Source organism: Gallus gallus, chromosome 3 (assembly GCF_016699485.2).
Source record: "Gallus gallus isolate bGalGal1 chromosome 3, bGalGal1.mat.broiler.GRCg7b, whole genome shotgun sequence".
NCBI lineage: Eukaryota > Metazoa > Chordata > Aves > Galliformes > Phasianidae > Gallus > Gallus gallus.
This window is the reverse complement of record NC_052534.1, coordinates 73,821,874-73,835,167: the sequence shown is the minus strand read 5'-3', so window position 1 is coordinate 73,835,167 and position 13,294 is coordinate 73,821,874.

Here is a 13,294-nt window from a genome sequence, read left to right as displayed (position 1 = left end):
AATATTCTTTTATACACTAGTACAACAGTAGCATGTCCCTGATAGCATTTATCAACTGACACTGCTTTATATACAGCAATGATGAAATACTGTTGTTAACTCAGGTAACTCCTGGTTTTCCAGTGCAGCTGATGTAGAATCTGTTGAAACATAACCATACTAGTTTTGTGAATATGAGAAAACACATTTATAATCCCACAGGCAATGCTACAAGAAAAGTTACTGTGAGTAAGGTAAGTTGTGAACCTGTATCAGTCTGCAAAGTAATTACTTTGCTGGCTCATTTTCTCACAGCCAGTGTGAGGTACATCACTCCCTTGGCTCCCTTTGCCTGATGGGTATTCTACTGCACCTTTGCCTTGGAGTAAAAGAATGCATACAAAAGAGAGTAGCTGGCATGCTCTCAATCTATGCTCATCACACTATGATCTGTGAGGACAGATAGACTTCGAAGTTAATAGAAGTGTCCCTGCTTTGCCAGGTATCATTTCAGTACAAAGGTTAATACTACTTTTTTAGCTGAATAGATCCTGGTAGAACCTTTGGTAAATTTCTGCCACAGTGTATAATTTATACAATATAGAATTTGCTCAAGATATTATGCTATTCCTGCCTGCCTTCCTATCAATGAGGTTCTCAGGCGATGTGATTGACCCACATATGATGATGCAAAAGGGACATGATTGCTCCTGAAGCCAACCTGCTGGTGGAGAGGGCTGCAGGGAGCCAAACTGGCTATGTTTTTGGTAACATATTCCTCAAATCTATGTCCCAGGTTTAACAACCATACGGTATAATTTTTTTCCTATATAAGACTATATTAAGTTATTCAGAACTAAGTTGATTTCTGTCACAAATTATTTAACTGAAAAAGAGGGAAAATCTGCCCAGACTTAGCTGACCTATGAAGACATATTTCAAATTGAACTCAAATTTCCCCTTAAACAAAGTCAGTGAAAAAATACCTCTTGACACCTGCGAAATCTAGATTTCAGAGTGGTAGATTTCAATTTAGTATGCAAACTAAAATTTAAAGCAACTTTCCTTTTTGTCTTTGGTGTATTTTCCCTTTTCCTCCTGGTTTTGTATTTTTGTCTGTCACTATGGTATGACTTTGGGAACTTCTCTCATGTGTTTAAGACAAGTCTTTCTGGGTTTGCATACACGTCATAGTAATACACTTCATATATCATCCTTTCCTAGCCACAGGAAGAAGCAACTCTGCTCCGGAATTCAGTCAAATCTCGTCTAGATAACAAGTCTTCCAGTTCACCTCATCCCCTGTCTTCTGGCAAACATGACAAAAATGCTGAGATCCAAGAGCACAGAAAAATATTAGCAGAACTGGAGGGATGTCAAAGGGAAAAAGAATTCTCACATGTTTAGTCTAGGAATGATACTTTTTTATATTAGAAATGAACTCAGAAAATATAGGAAAGAAAATAGAAAAACAAAGGACTGTACACACATTGTAAAAGAAAAGTTTTACAAATAGAACTGAGTTAGAATATTACTTTTTTCACTTATATAATCTTCCATTAACACAAGTGTAACAGAAATTTAACCCCAGTGTAGTGTTCAAATTCCTGACACAACTGGGATACCTTTATGAGTGAAAAACAATTTTAAGTTTTATTTCTCTTAGAGTATTTCTCACTCATACCTGTTATAAAGCCTCTACCTTTTCAGTAGATTTCTGTGGGCTTGACCATTGTCAGATTTTTTGTTTACTTTTGTTTTTTACATTTAGTTTACTAGATTATCAGTGTAGATATTTTCTTGGGTAATTTTAAGTTCTATTATTTACTTATTTACACTTTTATACAGTAATTCAGTGCACAGTTGGAAAATAAATAACCAAAATTAATAACCTCCCAGAAGGGCAATATACTTTAAATATATCTGAAAATCTACTATTACACATTTTAAAATTATTTTTTCTGCAAGTACTCAGAGAACTGGAATAAACAACACCAGAAGAAAATAATGACAGGTAATTTGTCTGTTTTCCAGTTGGTTCCTCAGCTTCATAATGTATTAAGGAGGTTCCATGGTAATTACTAATATTGCATCTTTCTGTATGATTACACATGGTCTGTGTTTAGGCAAGTATACAAACACGTTCTAAATATTATGAGAACTGCCTGTTCTTGTGGCTCATCTGAATTTGGCAGTAGAAATTCCCATAAAGTTGTTCACTGATCCATGTTTAGCCCATGTAAGTCATAGGAAGTCACAACAACACTTGTTCTGTTGCTGCAGCTTCATGCCAGAATGCTCTCTTGAATTTTGGCTTGTTTATCACTGGATTCCATTTAAAGAGGAGACTTGAATATATAAACAATAAAGATCTTACTATGTAACTAATGTGTTTTCTAATTTAATAGTAACAAAGTATGTTGTAACATTTCAATTAAGAGTATAGAAAATAATTAATTATCATCTTAAATACTTCATGTGAGCATACCAATTAACAGAATGCTTTCTCTATAATTTTAAAATGATCCTTGGCCCAATTGTAAATGCATGATGGATTTTAGTAGTTAAACTTCAGTTTTTGAAGATAGACTTTTTTTCTTCTTATTGCTTTTAAATCAAGATATACGAAAGTATGCTTTAGGCTATTGAGCTGTAGTGCTACTAGCAAATTAAATGGTCTCAGACCTACTCTCTGTTTCTGAAAGAAAGAATGCATGGCTCACATCCATACGATTAAACGTTCTTCATCCCCAGATTAATAAATCCTTATTTATTGCTGCCAAATAGAAACACTTTCTAGATCATATACCCTGATCATAGACCATAAACGTTGCTTGGCATTACTGGGGAAAGTTATGATAGGGTAAGACAAAACCAGGCTGGTGAGCACGTCAACAATCAAACAGAGGTAGTTCTTAGGAATATGCACTAGCTCTGTTGAGATTGCCAAGATAGGCACAGTCTTTTGACTCTAACTAATTTCATGCATATATAAGCTAATATAATAATTTAAACTGTAAAATAAAGCAAAAGAAAAACCCATGTTTTAACATAAAAAAAAATATTTGGAAATTATGTAAAATTCCTTTCTGAATAATTATATCAAATACATTTAATTTTCATGTTAAGTGATACACTTTAGATATATAGTCAATGCATTTCATTTCCTCTGGCTGACAAGATAAAATCACAGAATCACAGAATCACAGAATGGCCTGGGTTGGAAGGGACCTCAAGGATCACGAATCTCCAACTCCCCGGCCAGGTAGGGCCTCCAACCTCCCCATTTACTAGACCAGGTTGCCCAGGGCCTCATCCAACCTGGCCTTGAACACCTCCAGGGATGGAGCATCCACAACCTCTCTGGACAGCCCATTCCAGCACCTCACCACTCTCCTGGTAAAGAACATCCCCCTAACACCCAACCTAAATCTTCCCTCTTTCAACTTAAAACAGTTCCCCCTTGTCCTGCTGTTAACAAGCTGTTAAAATGGCACTGAAGTCCCTGGATCTAAACTATCCTTTTCACCTAAATTTCAGCCTTTAAAATAATCTTTTGACTCTTCACTATAATCACTGTATGGCTCTGGAGACAGCTCAGAGCCACAACAGTTTAGCAGAAGTTGTGTGAAAAACACATTACAATGTTTTAGTATCTTCAAGAGCTACTGACTGAGCTATGAGATATCCAAGAATGAGCAGTAAGAGCAGCTCAGGTTCAAATCAATATAGACCGACGAAGAAAGGTAGGCAGAACGGTGAACGGCATTTGCAGTAACTATCTCTCCATATCTATGAAAAAAAAAAGCCTGGCATTTTCCACCACTGCACTGAAGGATAATAAACTATTTCTTTCAATGTAATTTCAGGTTGGTAATTTAGAAACAGATTCTTTGTATGACTGTAGTGATAGTGATCATTAAAAAAAAAAAAAAAAAGAAAGAAAGAAAGAAGCTAGATAAGCTAGATCTTATAGGGGAAATACCAAAATTGTTGTATAAAATAAGGATATTATGCTATATTATGCTACATACAGGCACTTAAATAGAATTCAGCTAACTATTTCACTATTACAAATGTCACATGTTCTTATTTCAGAGTAAATCAACGAAGGTCCAAGTTTTATGATCCATGTGCTATCTAAAGTGCATCAGTTTGAAACTTCTGTGCAAGATTCCTTCAGAAGAGCCTAGCGTGCTGTTTTTAATCTTGAATTGAAAGAATGCATCAGAACAGAATAAAGAAAATTGTTGGGTACTCCTCTAGAAGTACAAGGTTTGAAGAGTTGTATGAATATCCACTTAAATTAGTCTCTGAAATGTAATGTAAGGGACTTCTTACCAAGAAAACGTAAGTTATATCTCCATTTATTCTGTAGAATATTTTATAGCTTTGTATCTTCTCTAAATAGAGTATAGAAAGATTGTTTACCTGAAAAATGTTATGCAATATTTCAAAGCACAAAGTCTAACAGTATTAATTATAAATGTCATCTTAAATTAATAATAGGGCTAACAATAATGGTAAGCAGACCAAGTATATAATACGCTTTCATATTTCAATAGAGTATAATGTGTCAGCACACAGGTTATAACCTTTCTTAGTGAAATTGAAAAAGGTTATATGTTATGAAACTAATGTAATTGTACCATAATTTTAGTATAACTACAGTACCTCTGTTTAGAGAATAATTTAAGTGATGGTTTGTTTGCAAATTATGAAAAATCCAGCCCTCTTCTTATTTCATTCTAATTTACTATAGAAAAGACTTCATGTGTAAGAACTATTCAAATGCAGATGGGATTTTTCTTCATCTCATACTCATCTTTTTTTTTCCAGTGACTAATAGTAAACAGCGTAGCACAAAATATAACTCATTATGCTTGATTTCCTATACAAGTTTGTCTTTAATTTTTCACTGCATGACTGGTTGGATAGTGCAAATTATAACTTGCAGCAGAGTATTTGGAGGGAATAATATTTGCCTTAGGTACAGTGTGGTCACATTGTATTTCCAAGGCAGAATGCAAATACCTGCCCCAACAGAGTTCAGTCATCGCCAGGAGCTATTTATTGTATAGGTCAGAGCTTAGAAGTTCTCCATTTTTAAAAGATACTGATCCTTCAATATACTTAAAGTACTGAAATTCTATTCTGAGGGTTTGTGTTCTTTATCATAAGAGAAAATTAATATGTTTAACGTCTAAGTATAGGAATTCATATTTATCTAGTTACTTGAAAACATGAAGCAAGGTCTGATTAATTAAGTTGAAAAGCTCCATACAGAAAAAATGTTACTTAGCTGTCTGCACCATTATTTTTTATGTCTTCCTGTCAACTTTCTCTTGTAAGCTCCTGTCAGAGACTAGTTATTGTGTCAAGCAGATGGATCAGTGGCCTTCCACGTTGTAATGTCAGTAATAATTTAAGGGTAGTATTCCTTTCATATAACACTAATGAATAGAGGTAGGTTTTAAACCTAAGCTAACAGTCTGTTACTTCTGTAGACCCTGAAGCTAGGGCCTTCTAAAGGCAATTTACAAATTCTCAAATGGCAATTCATCACCACTGTATTTGATATTTAATTTGGGATAGACAGAAACACCATGTGGAAGAGCCTGTTTCTTCCTGGTCTACATAGAAAGCTAAGACGAGACGTTTCATTTTTGATGGCCAAATTTACATAAAAACAATCTCAGATTTAAGCAATAACTAGGTATAAATCTATCACTTACAGAAGATAGTGCTTTATAGCAATGAATACTGTTTTCCTAAGTTATGTTGGGTGCAAACAAGATCCAGAAGTTCTGAGACCCTTCTCACATATGTTCTCACATAACATCTAACATCTATGTTACATACAAGTCAGTAATGTCTCTTGTTCATATTTTTGAATTACCCTAGTTATCCGCAACGCAGAAGGGAATCTAGTGAGATTAAGAATAATAATAATAAAAAAAGTAAATATAGTAATTTGATAAAACCAGTGAGGACACTACTAGTGTCTTCAGAGTCTTAACTATCTTTATGCAGTGATTTTCAGATGAACAAAAACATGAGGAAAAAAATCCACATCTAAACTATTGGTGAAGTTGTTTGATTTTGAAAGGTCTGAAAGAACACTAATCTGTCCTCCTATGTGTCCACAGATCTTTGTACTCCCTAAAATAATGGGAACAGTGAACATCTGGAAGCTATTTACTAGGAGAATTTGGAGAGTTTATTGTTATCAATTCATTCAGGATTCATTGCAGAGTCACTAATAAATCTCTTTAGTATTCTTATGGATCATCCTTAAGATTCAATTGGTCTTATGGATCCACCTTGCAGTTCAATTGCAGTACATTTGTTTAAATAACAAAATAACACCAGTATGTACTCAGATATGTCTCTAGACAATAAATCCATTTGCTTTTTTTTTTTTTTTTTTTTTTTTTTTTGAATGTTGGTTGGGATCTTTGTTATATTTTAGGAGTGTTTATCCGCAGCTGTTTTTCAAACCTGAGCAATTTCCACCAAGAAAGTAATTTTTACACCAAATACATTGTCCATAAACCTTTAATAGATTCTTTAAAAGATGCTTTATAGATTCCCGTCCTCTTAGCCACTTTTTTTTTTTTTTTCATAATCTTGGAGAAGAAAATCACAGAATCATGGTATTGTTAGGATTGTAAGGGATCTTAAAAATTGTCTAGTTCCAATACCCATGACATGAGTAGGCAAGAGAGTACAGGTGAGGTTCTTCTGATTCCTTCAGCCTTTGAAATGACTTTTTAGTTTGGTTTCACTACAAGAATATAAAGTTATCAGACTAAGCTAATTTTTTTCATTATTTTGCTACATGAATGGAGGTACACCTCACACACTAACCACTAATCATCTAATCTTCTAAGCTATTTTTGTGAGTTGCTTACAACCATGTCCCAGTGATGTTCCCACACCTCATCCATTAGCATATTGTCACTCTTCTACCTGGTTCAGGGAATGTTCCAAGTGCCCATAGAGTTCCCTCAAAATCGTATTTAATAGACAGTGAATTAAAAGAATAGTGTCCAATTTATTTTTAATGTCAAGTTACTTAAAAAATAGCACTTTACTCACTCTGGTGAAGTAACCTGGGTGTTTTTTAATTGAGAAGCTTGACATTTTGCATAATATTAAGTGCTCCGCTATTCACCACTGTATGTTCTACTTTTGGGAAACACATCCAGTATCATGTACGTTCCCATGGAGAATCTGCAGCAAACTGTCAATGAAATGTTAAAACTGGTTAGCAGCAATAACAAAGCCTTTAAAAGGCTCTGTTTCTGGAAAAAAAAAAAAAAAAAAACATCAGGAAACAGGAAAGGAATTTTCTACCCCATTTTAGAATGAGTCACTGTGCTCATATATTTGTAATGTAACTATTTCTGTTATTTACACTCTGTACACATACACTAAGAAGTACTGAGAGTCAGAATAGTGGTTCATTTGTCTTTACAAATGTCAAGCCAAATAGTGGTCTAACCGATGTCTAAGACAGCAACAACATCCACAACAAAACAATTAAAATAAAATGATGCAAAATTTTTAACCACATCAATGGCTTACTGTCACAATAGGGACTGAGTCCCAAAGACTAGAATCCTCTTTTAATAGTCCAACTTCCAGGAAACTAGCTGGACAGACAGATAACCAGAGTATTCAAGACTGTTACAATAACATATATTTGATGAGATAAATGACCTTCAAGATAGTTGTGCTTTTATATAGATATCAACACTTACAATTTTATTAGAAAATAGCCCATAGCCCCTTTTACTTTGTTACCTGCTTGCTCTGTTTAAAAGGCCCTGAGAAATTATTACAGCGTCTGAAGATGATGCTCTATATTTTCAGCCTAGTGAGTTATTCAGCCACTAAATCCAAAAAATAAGTGGACTGTCAGATTTGTGAAAGATCCTCTAACATGAGGAATAGTCTGTAGCTATCCAATTATCTGCTCCCTTGGTTGCCTAACTGATCTATGAAATCAAATTAAATACCAATCTGCAGATTTAATATTCATATTGCAGTGCTAAAAAATTTGAACAAAATCTACTGAAACAATGAGGAATAGCTGAGTCCTTTGCAAATGAAAGCCAGGAGACCATGGGTGGTTAAAATCTGGACTTAGTTATACCATTTTCTACAGCTGGGCATTATTAACCTGTATTCTTATTTGCTCTACAAAAATCACAACCCTGTTCACTTTATTTTATCTATTCCATCTGCAACAATTAAAAAGTAATTGAGCATATGTCGTGGTTATGGCTGTCATCAAATTAATTTTCTTCATAGAGGCTTCTATGATGCCATGTTTTGGATTTCTGATGAAAGTAGTGGTGATAACACAACACAGTTTTAGCTGTTGCAGAGCAGTACTTACAAAGAGCCAAGGACTTTTCTGCTTGTCCTGCAGTCCTATCAGCAAGGAGGCTGGAGGTGCAGAATATGCTAGGAGAGGACATAGCTGAGACAGCTGACTCAAGCTGACTGAGCTTGAGGAGAATGCTGACAGCTTGGAGAGAATGAGCAAGTGGCTTAGGAAAATCACAAGGAAAAGGGAAATAATTAATGGAATCATAGAATGGCTAGAAGGAACCTCTGGAGCTTATCTGGTCCAACCCACCTATGGTCAAACCACAGGGATGCCTAGAGCAGGTTACCCTAGCACCTGGAGCATGTTTTTCAGGAAAATTGTTTTAAAATAATTGATTTAAGGGAATTTAACTGATTTAAGGGAACATAATGTTAAGCATTTCTCTGTTTATAGTAATTCAGATGATTTATGTTTTTAGTCTCTATTTTTGTACTAGTGTGGGAGACAGAAAAACAACCACTCCATCTGCCTCTTATTACCTCTTCTCAGTAGTTGCTATTCACAGATTGGAATTATTAAGGGGAAAGGTCTCAGGGAGAAAAATCCCTGCCATTCTAAGAGAGCAGCAAATTCAAGATCATCGAGATGCTTTTGATTTATATGAAAATATAGTTAAGTTGATTTTCAGCTTTGAGTTTCTATTATATAAAGAAATCATACCTCCAAACAAACTAACTACACTGTATTTGGTTTTGGTTTGTATTTTGGAAATACCCATTTAGCTGTGATTTTTATTTAGTAATTAATGTATTAAAGTACTGCATGAGTGAAATAGTTAATGGCACAAATATATCATTATTACTCAGTTGTTACTTTAGCTGTGCAAGTCCAGATAACATGAAGAGTATACATATAAATGACAATTCTGTTCCCCTTTTCCTTATATTTTAAGACACCTGCACTGATCCCTTGTTAATAATCAGGTTTTTGTGATAAAATGATGGATTGTATGTCTTTGTGATGGGAATATATTTTTGTTTCTAACTTCATGTTACATAGCAGAAATGTAATAATACTATTAAAAACCCCAGACAATAATCATATTGCAAAGAAATCTGTCTTGCCTTTCCTGCCACACAGAAAAAAAAAAAAAAAGAAAAAAAAAAAAAAAACAGGGAAGAAAAAGGTAAACGCTTTTTTTTTTTTTTCTGAAGACAAATGTTTTCCCTATAATCTTAAGAAAAATAAAATCTATCGGGTTTTTTGCTTCCATTACGCTTATGTTCTTCTAATTTTTTATATAAGACTGAATCCCTAGAGTAACAAACTTCTCTTTCATCCCATTCTAATCTACTGAGCATAGCAGTAATTCGCAGTCACAAAATAAACTCATATATTCAAGATTAGAGTTCTAACTCACTATTTTGGAAAGTTCTATCCTGATTATTATTACATGCCTTCTCACACCTGTTGCCTGATAAACTGTTAACAGAATCATATACCTTTGAATATATGTTGTTACCCTATTAGCTGTCCATGGAGAATTAGCTGTGGTAAATCTCCACATGCAGCTCTTGCATACAGAGCTTCAGTCAAAGAAAAGTGTAGAGCCTACATCACAAAAGTACTAATGCTCTGACAGCATTACAAAAATAGCTTAGAAATAAATATTTTTTTCTTAAATAGCTGTTCTGTAAACATATTTAGGCCATTCAGATATGGTTCAGTTCTAACCAGTAAACTGAGCAGTGGTGGGACTGCACCAGCTGCTACACAATTAAATTAGCCCTAACTTTGATGTTGCTCAAGGAACTCCACTGACCAATTCCCAAGAACATTCAGAAGTCAGCATGGACCAAAAAGCACTCCCACTACACAGTTGATGCGCAGATACTATTTTTTAATCTGAGAGATATAGACTTTTAGAATTAGTTCTTTTTAAATTATTCTATATATTTTTTAGAATATTTTAAAAGTTTTATAGAAGTCAGATTTATCAGACAGAAAATCGTTTCACATTTTACATTATTGTTTCAGACCTAGTCTATGTCTAGCAGCAAAGAAGGAGCTAAATGCTTCATTATTTTCACCTTTAAAAATTTTAATGATTGTTATGTCTTCATTTATTCAGATCTAAATTTATGGAGGTTTTGGGGGGCTTTTTTATTTCTTTTCTAATGAAAGTTTTCTGTATGGTCCATAATTATATTTAGTTGCAAGCCTCTGAAAAAAGCAAGTACATATATTTTAAAGTTGACTTCACAACATTTCAAAGCTAGCAATAAAAACAAAATTATGACATGCAAAAAATCAAGTTCTTTATTTCTTTACTAACTATTAAGAGCTTATTCTGTAGAATTGCTTTAATCATACATAGATTTAGTAGCTCTCCTCAAAATTGCTCTGGGTGACGCCACAACAAAAATGGCTTAAAAACAAATTCATAATTTACAGCACATACAAATGTCTAAAATCTTAGATTGAATTAGAATAAATAAATATATATACAGATGTACGTAAGATAGATTACAAAAGTTCCATGTGCACTAGAACATTCATTGGAACATTCATTTTTATTATTAACCACATATGACAGAAGAAAATTTTCACATAATATCAGTTGACTTTAATAAATGTACACAAAACTTGAAGGTAAATTAAGGTTATATGTAATATTCATTGAAGTTAGTGGAAAAGTTTCCTTTGATTCCAGAGGGGCTTTTGATGACCATATGGACATACAACAGGTGTTAGTTGGATAATGACTCTGAGATTTTCAGAACCTAGCTTTGACATACTAGGAATGTATTATATTGTTACATTTGTGTCAAGAGGTATGCTGTGTTTTGTCATATATTTATAAGTACACAAAGCAAAATCCTTACAGGTAAGGAGAATGTATAGCAAAAATATTTTGTTACTGTATTTTTTTGAAAAAAAAAAAAAAATTACTGATGAATCTGTACCACTCACATACTCATAAATAAGTATTTCCACAACAAGAGTTCACATTCCCTTAGTACAAGGTATGACATTCCATTTGACTCAGAACATAGATTTAATATGCATCAAACATGAGAAATATCTATTCTTAAGATAGAAATGTAGAATTATATATATTCTTTGATAAGGTCTTTGAATAATGATTTAATTACATGATAAAAATATATACTTATTAGACATAAACAAAACAAAAAACAAAAACAAAACAAACAAAAAAACAATAAAACGAAACTAATAAGGAAAGAAAAAGAAAGCCAAAGTCAAATGCTATCATCAGTTTTCCACGAGAGAATTATATTTTCTTCACAATAAAACCAGTAATCATAAAGAATAAGAACAAAGAGGAATCTGCTCTCTGCATAGACATATGTTGTCTGTTGAATATACTGAATTACCTTCATAGAATTACAAGTGACTAGTAAAGTAGATAGCGTCTCACTTTTTTTTTTTTTTTCTCCAAATTTTGAATTGTACTCAAATATGATTCTGGTGAGCTCTTTCCAACTTGTCAGGAGCTTATTTAGAATACAACTTATCTCAAGTACATATATGCAAAAAACCTTCCTGACATTTGCAGAAATTTTTTTTATCGATGACATTTTTTTATAAAAGCAGCATATGGCAGTATAATGAATACCATTTTCCACCTATGAAAGGAGAGGGAAAATTTAAAATATTATTAGAATATTTCTTCCTTTTAGTAAGAATGCTGAATGAGAAAAGCAGAAATCCTTTAGAATATGCACATGGTAGGAAATACCTTACTCCACTGTAGAAGAAACTTTCAAATTGTTATTAAATATCTTTTACTTTCAGCTAATAACAACATATTTAACCTTTTACTTAAAATCCAGTATTGACACCCTAGATTTCAGACAGCTCCCTGTTTCTTTGTTGAGACTTCTAACTTCCCACTCTACTGAGCAGCTGCAATCATCCATCTCAAAAATAGTAAACAAAAGATTAGGGAACTAGTGCATATGAGGTGATCAAAGGTAGATGATATAAGAAATTTACCACAAGAGACATAAGTGTGCACCATGCTTATCAACAACATACATATGTTCAGAATCATAAAAGTTGTATTTGGATGCATGCCATCTCTGAGATTCAGATTAATTCCAAAACAGTTCTATGTTTAACACCTAATTGTCCTGTTCGAATGTAACTCAGAGTTTATGAAAAAAGCTTGTCATTTTTTTTCCAGATTTAAACAGATTTGAAACAATTTGAAAAAATAATAATAATAAAATGACAATAGTAATAATAATAAACTGTCAGAGGAATAAGATTTTGTAACAGAGAGAAGCTGGTATGCTTGATATGAAGTATCTGCCATTCAGATTTTGCTGTTGAGGAAATTGAGTGGATCTCAATTTCCTTTTGAGTTGATCTGAAGAAGTGAAAAATTCAGAATGATTTTTATTTATTTATTATTTTCAGATTGAAACATTCCAGCACTGTGTTCTAGAAAAACACACGGGTTTGTGCCACAAAACCATCTTTGAATAAGCTTTCCAGCTCAGCACTAATGATCCCAGTGAATAGCATGTCTTAAGTAAATTGATGTCTACAATTCATACTCACTGGATTCTGATGTCCCATTATATATCATTCCTCAAAAGAAAAAGTGCTAATGTGTAACTCAGAAGTGGGAATGCTGACTTCTTAATCAGTTCCATTTTCTTCTTTCCTATAGACTCTCAACATTTTTTTATTTAAAATAAATTATCATTCACAGACAGAGATGCATGACATTTTTCAGGAATCTCATTTCATTTCATGTCTTCTAAATTCAGTGTAGAAGCCTATGGAAGAGAAGAGATAATATGAAAACACTAAGGTTTAATTCAGACAAAACATGGAAAAAATTGTGTGCCAGACAGATGAAGTCCACATTGTTTATGAATGTCTGATTTCTCTGGATTTTTTACATGGCATTTTGATTTTAAAATGTTAACTATTTAGAAA